The sequence below is a fragment of the Pelodiscus sinensis genome, chromosome 26 (genome assembly GCF_052426305.1).
Source record: "Pelodiscus sinensis isolate ZL-2025 chromosome 26, ASM5242630v1, whole genome shotgun sequence".
In the NCBI taxonomy this organism is placed as follows: domain Eukaryota; kingdom Metazoa; phylum Chordata; order Testudines; family Trionychidae; genus Pelodiscus; species Pelodiscus sinensis.
In genome coordinates this window covers 19,043,253-19,051,056 of record NC_143077.1, presented here as the reverse complement: position 1 = coordinate 19,051,056, position 7,804 = coordinate 19,043,253, and the positions used below count along the sequence as shown (strand labels likewise).

The 7,804-nt window shown below is 62.2% G+C and overlaps 3 non-coding genes across 3 annotated transcripts; all 3 read right to left on the bottom strand.

The window, feature by feature from the left end:
• Positions 1-2,627: 2,627 nt before the first annotated feature.
• Positions 2,628-2,701, bottom strand: TRNAN-GUU (transfer RNA asparagine (anticodon GUU)). Its single transcript has one exon. It is a non-coding gene; the product is annotated as a tRNA-Asn (tRNA).
• Positions 2,702-4,261: 1,560 nt separating this feature from the next.
• On the bottom strand, positions 4,262-4,335 carry TRNAN-GUU (transfer RNA asparagine (anticodon GUU)). The gene has a single exon. It is a non-coding gene; the product is annotated as a tRNA-Asn (tRNA).
• A 3,194-nt stretch (positions 4,336-7,529) lies between these two features.
• On the bottom strand, positions 7,530-7,603 carry TRNAN-GUU (transfer RNA asparagine (anticodon GUU)). The gene has a single exon. It is a non-coding gene; the product is annotated as a tRNA-Asn (tRNA).
• Positions 7,604-7,804: the final 201 nt, after the last annotated feature.

Sequence of the window (7,804 nt, the reverse complement as noted above, 5' to 3'; positions counted from 1 at the left end):
TGCCTTCGCCATACTGCTCAACAACAGGACACGCGAGCAATTCCCTCCGACGCGCCGCTTCTCCCGCATCGCCACCACCCACGCTCTTTAGGCACACGCCGGCTGACCAAAACCCATCTCATCCCATCAAAAGCTTCTGCCCAGCCCAAGAGGACCAGCTACGTTCCCGGCTCAATTCATCCCTTACAGTCAGAGCCAAAAATCACCAGCTGACGGTCCTTCAGAATCCTCAATGGAAAGGGGGAGAGGGAATTGTGGGAGCACGGGCAGCACTCGCCACGGTCTCGGTTGAGGCTTGCAGCAGTCATGGAAGAGAGAGCTGGCTTCGGTCAAGTCTCGGGAGTACGGCCACGGCTTGGACGGGTCCTTCAGTCCTTGGCTCAGAGCTTCGGTTGGTAGCCCACATCCTCCCGAGGTAAAAAAGCAGGAGGGCTTTCCTTCCAGGGCCTTTTGCATCTTCTGCCGTGGGAGGCGAATCCTGGTGTTCTGGCTGTGGGGGAAAAAGACAGCCACAAGATGGCGTTTGGAGTCACACGGGCGAGTCGCCTGTCCAAGCGGGACCGAGTCCCTTCCAAAGAGAAACCATGGCAGCCATGCAAGTCCAAGGCTGCACAGGAAACCTCAGGAGCTGCGACTGGGGCTCAGTTCGCGCGGCCACGCTTCCCAGGGGAGGCATGAGACAGGCCCAGAGGTCTGCGCAGCAAACAGGCCCGCAGGAGGGAGGCGGCTAAGAACCCGCGCGGCTCGTGCGTTTCTCCCTCTCAGCTGGCGTAGAGGCGGGAGGGGAACGACACCTGCCCGGCTGGAGCTTTCGCGCTTGGGCTCGGGGCTTAAGCCCCGAGGCCGAGGCCCCGGCGCGGTTGCTGGGAGACGGGCTCCCGTGGCACGGCACGGCCCCTGAACCTTGCCGGCCACAAGGTGACCTCACCGAGGCCGAGAGGGATGGCTTGGAGGTGGCAAAAGGGAGCCCGCTAGCAAGCGCCAGGAGGCCGAGCGTAGCCACGTCCGTGGGTGGGCTCGAACCACCATCCTTTCGGTTAACAGCCGAACACGCTGACCCATTGCGCCACAGAGACCTCAAAGGACTTTCCGAAACGCTGCCTAGCAGCCTGCTCCTCTGCCTGGCCGTGCCAGTGCAGCCCAGGTGCTAGAGTGGATTGCGGGCAGTCTAACCCAAAGGGAGCAGAGTGGCACAGCGGAAGCGTGCTGGGCCCATAACCCAGAGGTCGATGGATCGAAACCATCCTCTGCTACGTGTGGGCCGGCCTCTTTTGACTCCGCGCCTTCACTCCAGGCTGCAAGTAGCTAAAGGCCAGGCCAGGATGCCGCCTGCGGGGAAGCTCTCGGCAGCCCCCCGCTTCCTGTGTGGGAGGCACGGAGGCCTCCTCTTCTGTCCTCAGGCAACAGGGCTTCCTCCTGCCCTTTTCCCACCCACAAGGGCCGCCGGGACCCGCTCAGGGAGCGCGCCAGGGAGGCTCTCCAGACGCACGTGGAACAAAGCACTTCTGGACCACGCTACCCAGAGCCTTCATTCAGGCCTAGACAAAACGCCTAGACAAAGAGCTGCCACAGCATCAACACTGGCCTTGCTCTACTACTCCCAGGCACGCCAAACCCCTCACAAAGAGAACTTCTGCCTTCGCCATACTGCTCAACAACAGGACACGCGAGCAATTCCCTCCGACGCGCCGCTTCTCCCGCATCGCCACCACCCACGCTCTTTAGGCACACGCCGGCTGACCAAAACCCATCTCATCCCATCAAAAGCTTCTGCCCAGCCCAAGAGGACCAGCTACGTTCCCGGCTCAATTCATCCCTTACAGTCAGAGCCAAAAATCACCAGCTGACGGTCCTTCAGAATCCTCAATGGAAAGGGGGAGAGGGAATTGTGGGAGCACTCGCCACGTTCTCGGTTGAGGCTTGCAGCAGTCATGGAAGAGAGAGCTGGCTTCGGTCAAGTCTCGGGAGTACGGCCACGGCTTGGACGGGTCCTTCAGTCCTTGGCTCAGAGCTTCGGTTGGTAGCCCACATCCTCCCGAGGTAAAAAAGCAGGAGGGCTTTCCTTCCAGGGCCTTTTGCATCTTCTGCCGTGGGAGGCGAATCCTGGTGTTCTGGCTGTGGGGGAAAAAGACAGCCACAAGATGGCGTTTGGAGTCACACGGGCGAGTCGCCTGTCCAAGCGGGACCGAGTCCCTTCCAAAGAGAAACCATGGCAGCCATGCAAGTCCAAGGCTGCACAGGAAACCTCAGGAGCTGCGACTGGGGCTCAGTTCACGCGGCCACGCTTCCCAGGGGAGGCATGAGACAGGCCCAGAGGTCTGCGCAGCAAACAGGCCCGCAGGAGGGAGGCGGCTAAGAACCCGCGCGGCTCGTGCGTTTCTCCCTCTCAGCTGGCGTAGAGGCGGGAGGGGAACGACACCTGCCCGGCTGGAGCTTTCGCGCTTGGGCTCGGGGCTTAAGCCCCGAGGCCGAGGCCCCGGCGCGGTTGCTGGGAGACGGGCTCCCGTGGCACGGCACGGCCCCTGAACCTTGCCGGCCACAAGGTGACCTCACCGAGGCCGAGAGGGATGGCTTGGAGGTGGCAAAAGGGAGCCCGCTAGCAAGCGCCAGGAGGGCGAGCGTAGCCACGTCCCTGGGTGGGCTCGAACCACCATCCTTTCGGTTAACAGCCGAACGCGCTGACCCATTGCGCCACAGAGACCTCGAAGGGCTTTCCGAAACGCTGCCTAGCAGCCTGCTCCTCTGCCTGGCCGTGCCAGTGCAGCCCAGGTGCTAGAGTGGATTGCGGGCAGTCTTGCACCAAGGGAGCAGAGTGGCGCAGCGGAAGCGTGCTGGGCCCATAACCCAGAGGTCGATGGATCGAAACCATCCTCTGCTACGTGTGGGCCGGCCTCTTTTGACTCCGCGCCTTCACTCCAGGCTGCAAGTAGCTAAAGGCCAGGCCAGGATGCCGCCTGCGGGGAAGCTCTCGGCAGCCCCCCGCTTCCTGTGTGGGAGGCACGGAGGCCTCCTCTTCTGTCCTCAGGCAACAGGGCTTCCTCCTGCCCTTTTCCCACCCACAAGGGCCGCCGGGACCCGCTCAGGGAGCGCGCCAGGGAGGCTCTCCAGACGCTCGTGGAACAAAGCACTTCTGGACCACGCTACCCAGAGCCTTCATTCAGGCCTAGACAAAACGCCTAGACAAAGAGCTGCCACAGCATCAACACTGGCCTTGCTCTACTACTCCCAGGCACGCCAAACCCCTCACAAAGAGAACTTCTGCCTTCGCCATACTGCTCAACAACAGGACACGCGAGCAATTCCCTCCGACGCGCCGCTTCTCCCGCATCGCCACCACCCACGCTCTTTAGGCACACGCCGGCTGACCAAAACCCATCTCATCCCATCAAAAGCTTCTGCCCAGCCCAAGAGGACCAGCTACGTTCCCGGCTCAATTCATCCCTTACAGTCAGAGCCAAAAATCACCAGATGACGGTCCTTCAGAATCCTCAATGGAAAGGGGGAGAGGGAATTGTGGCAGCACGGGCAGCACTCGCCACGGTCTCGGTTGAGGCTTGCAGCAGTCATGGAAGAGAGAGCTGGCTTCGGTCAAGTCTCGGGAGTACGGCCACGGCTTGGACGGGTCCTTCAGTCCTTGGCTCAGAGCTTCGGTTGGTAGCCCACATCCTCCCGAGGTAAAAAAGCAGGAGGGCTTTCCTTCCAGGGCCTTTTGCATCTTCTGCCGTGGGAGGCGAATCCTGGTGTTCTGGCTGTGGGGGAAAAAGACAGCCACAAGATGGCGTTTGGAGTCACACGGGCGAGTCGCCTGTCCAAGCGGGACCGAGTCCCTTCCAAAGAGAAACCATGGCAGCCATGCAAGTCCAAGGCTGCACAGGAAACCTCAGGAGCTGCGACTGGGGCTCAGTTCGCGCGGCCACGCTTCCCAGGGGAGGCATGAGACAGGCCCAGAGGTCTGCGCAGCAAACAGGCCCGCAGGAGGGAGGCGGCTAAGAACCCGCGCGGCTCGTGCGTTTCTCCCTCTCAGCTGGCGTAGAGGCAGGAGGGGAACGACACCTGCCCGGCTGGAGCTTTCGCGCTTGGGCTCGGGGCTTAAGCCCTGAGGCCGAGGCCCCGGTGCGGTTGCTGGGAGACGGGCTCCCGTGGCACGGCACGGCCCCTGAACCTTGCCGGCCACAAGGTGACCTCACCGAGGCCGAGAGGGATGGCTTGGAGGTGGCAAAAGGGAGCCCGCTAGCAAGCGCCAGGAGGCCGAGCGTAGCCACGTCCCTGGGTGGGCTCGAACCACCATCCTTTCGGTTAACAGCCGAACGCGCTGACCCATTGCGCCACAGAGACCTCGAAGGGCTTTCCGAAACGCTGCCTAGCAGCCTGCTCCTCTGCCTGGCCGTGCCAGTGCAGCCCAGGTGCTAGAGTGGATTGCGGGCAGTCTAGCCCCAAGGGAGCAGAGTGGCGCAGCGGAAGCGTGCTGGGCCCATAACCCAGAGGTCGATGGATCGAAACCATCCTCTGCTACGTGTGGGCCGTCTTCTTTTGACTCCGCGCCTTCACTCCAGGCTGCAAGTAGCTAAAGGCCAGGCCAGGATGCCGCCTGCGGGGAAGCTCTCGGCAGCCCCCCGCTTCCTGTGTGGGAGGCACGGAGGCCTCCTCTTCTGTCCTCAGGCAACAGGGCTTCCTCCTGCCCTTTTCCCACCCACAAGGGCCGCCGGGACCCGCTCAGGGAGCGCGCCAGGGAGGCTCTCCAGACGCTCGTGGAACAAAGCACTTCTGGACCACGCTACCCAGAGCCTTCATTCAGGCCTAGACAAAACGCCTACACAAAGAGCTGCCACGGCATCAACACTGGCCTTGCTCTACTACTCCCAGGCACGCCAAACCCCTCACAAAGAGAACTTCTGCCTTCGCCATACTGCTCAACAACAGGACACGCGAGCAATTCCCTCCGACGCGCCGCTTCTCCCGCATCGCCACCACCCACGCTCTTTAGGCACACGCCGGCTGACCAAAACCCATCTCATCCCATCAAAAGCTTCTGCCCAGCCCAAGAGGACCAGCTACGTTCCCGGCTCAATTCATCCCTTACAGTCAGAGCCAAAAATCACCAGCTGACGGTCCTTCAGAATCCTCAATGGAAAGGGGGAGAGGGAATTGTGGCAGCACGGGCAGCACTCGCCACGGTCTCGGTTGAGGCTTGCAGCAGTCATGGAAGAGAGAGCTGGCTTCGGTCAAGTCTCGGGAGTACGGCCACGGCTTGGACGGGTCCTTCAGTCCTCGGCTCAGAGCTTCGGTTGGTAGCCCACATCCTCCCGAGGTAAAAAAGCAGGAGGGCTTTCCTTCCAGGGCCTTTTGCATCTTCTGCCGTGGGAGGCGAATCCTGGTGTTCTGGCTGTGGGGGAAAAAGACAGCCACAAGATGGCGTTTGGAGTCACACGGGCGAGTCGCCTGTCCAAGCGGGACCGAGTCCCTTCCAAAGAGAAACCATGGCAGCCATGCAAGTCCAAGGCTGCACAGGAAACCTCAGGAGCTGCGACTGGGGCTCAGTTCGCGCGGCCACGCTTCCCAGGGGAGGCATGAGACAGGCCCAGAGGTCTGCGCAGCAAACAGGCCCGCAGGAGGGAGGCGGCTAAGAACCCGCGCGGCTCGTGCGTTTCTCCCTCTCAGCTGGCGTAGAGGCGGGAGGGGAACGAAACCTGCCCGGCTGGAGCTTTCGCGCTTGGGCTCGGGGCTTAAGCCCCGAGGCCGAGGCCCCGGCGCGGTTGCTGGGAGACGGGCTCCCGTGGCACGGCACGGCCCCTGAACCTTGCCGGCCACAAGGTGACCTCACCGAGGCCGAGAGGGATGGCTTGGAGGTGGCAAAAGGGAGCCCTCTAGCAAGCGCCAGGAGGCCGAGCGTAGCCACGTCCCGGGGTGGGCTCAAACCACCATCCTTTCGGTTAACAGCCGAACACGCTGACCCATTGCACCACAGAGACCTCGAAGGGCTTTCCGAAACGCTGCCTAGCAGCCTGCTCCTCTGCCTGGCCGTGCCAGTGCAGCCCAGGTGCTAGAGTGGATTGCGGGCAGTCTTGCACCAAGGGAGCAGAGTGGCGCAGCGGAAGCGTGCTGGGCCCATAACCCAGAGGTCGATGGATCGAAACCAACCTCTGCTACGTGTGGGCCGGCCTCTTTTGACTCCGCGCCTTCACTCCAGGCTGCAAGTAGCTAAAGGCCAGGCCAGGATGCCGCCTGCAGGGAAGCTCTCGGCAGCCCCCCGCTTCCTGTGTGGGAGGCACGGAGGCCTCCTCTTCTGTCCTCAGGCAACAGGGCTTCCTCCTGCCCTTTTCCCACCCACAAGGGCCGCCGGGACCCGCTCAGGGAGCGCGCCAGGGAGGCTCTCCAGACGCTCGTGGAACAAAGCACTTCTGGACCACGCTACCCAGAGCCTTCATTCAGGCCTAGACAAAACGCCTAGACAAAGAGCTGCCACAGCATCAACACTGGCCTTGCTCTACTACTCCCAGGCACGCCAAACCCCTCACAAAGAGAACTTCTGCCTTCGCCATACTGCTCAACAACAGGACACGCGAGCAATTCCCTCCGACGCGCCGCTTCTCCCGCATCGCCACCACCCACGCTCTTTAGGCACACGCCGGCTGACCAAAACCCATCTCATCCCATCAAAAGCTTCTGCCCAGCCCAAGAGGACCAGCTACGTTCCCGGCTCAATTCATCCCTTACAGTCAGAGCCAAAAATCACCAGCTGACGGTCCTTCAGAATCCTCAATGGAAAGGGGGAGAGGGAATTGTGGCAGCACGGGCAGCACTCGCCACGGTCTCGGTTGAGGCTTGCAGCAGTCATGGAAGAGAGAGCTGGCTTCGGTCAAGTCTCGGGAGTACGGCCACGGCTTGGACGGGTCCTTCAGTCCTTGGCTCAGAGCTTCGGTTGGTAGCCCACATCCTCCCGAGGTAAAAAAGCAGGAGGGCTTTCCTTCCAGGGCCTTTTGCATCTTCTGCCGTGGGAGGCGAATCCTGGTGTTCTGGCTGTGGGGGAAAAAGACAGCCACAAGATGGCGTTTGGAGTCACACGGGCGAGTCGCCTGTCCAAGCGGGACCGAGTCCCTTCCAAAGAGAAACCATGGCAGCCATGCAAGTCCAAGGCTGCACAGGAAACCTCAGGAGCTGCGACTGGGGCTCAGTTCGCGCGGCCACGCTTCCCAGGGGAGGCATGAGACAGGCCCAGAGGTCTGCGCAGCAAACAGGCCCGCAGGAGGGAGGCGGCTAAGAACCCGCGCGGCTCGTGCGTTTCTCCCTCTCAGCTGGCGTAGAGGCGGGAGGGGAGCGACACCTGCCCGGCTGGAGCTTTCGCGCTTGGGCTCGGGGCTTAAGCCCTGAGGCCGAGGCCCCGGTGCGGTTGCTGGGAGACGGGCTCCCGTGGCACGGCACGGCCCCTGAACCTTGCCGGCCACAAGGTGACCTCACCGAGGCCGAGAGGGATGGCTTGGAGGTGGCAAAAGGGAGCCCGCTAGCAAGCGCCAGGAGGCCGAGCGTAGCCACGTCCCTGGGTGGGCTCGAACCACCATCCTTTCGGTTAACAGCCGAACGCGCTGACCCATTGCGCCACAGAGACCTCGAAGGGCTTTCCGAAACGCTGCCTAGCAGCCTGCTCCTCTGCCTGGCCGTGCCAGTGCAGCCCAGGTGCTAGAGTGGATTGCGGGCAGTCTAGCCCCAAGGGAGCAGAGTGGCGCAGCGGAAGCATGCTGGGCCCATAACCCAGAGGTTGATGGATCGAAACCATCCTCTGCTACGTGTGGGCCGTCTTCTTTTGACT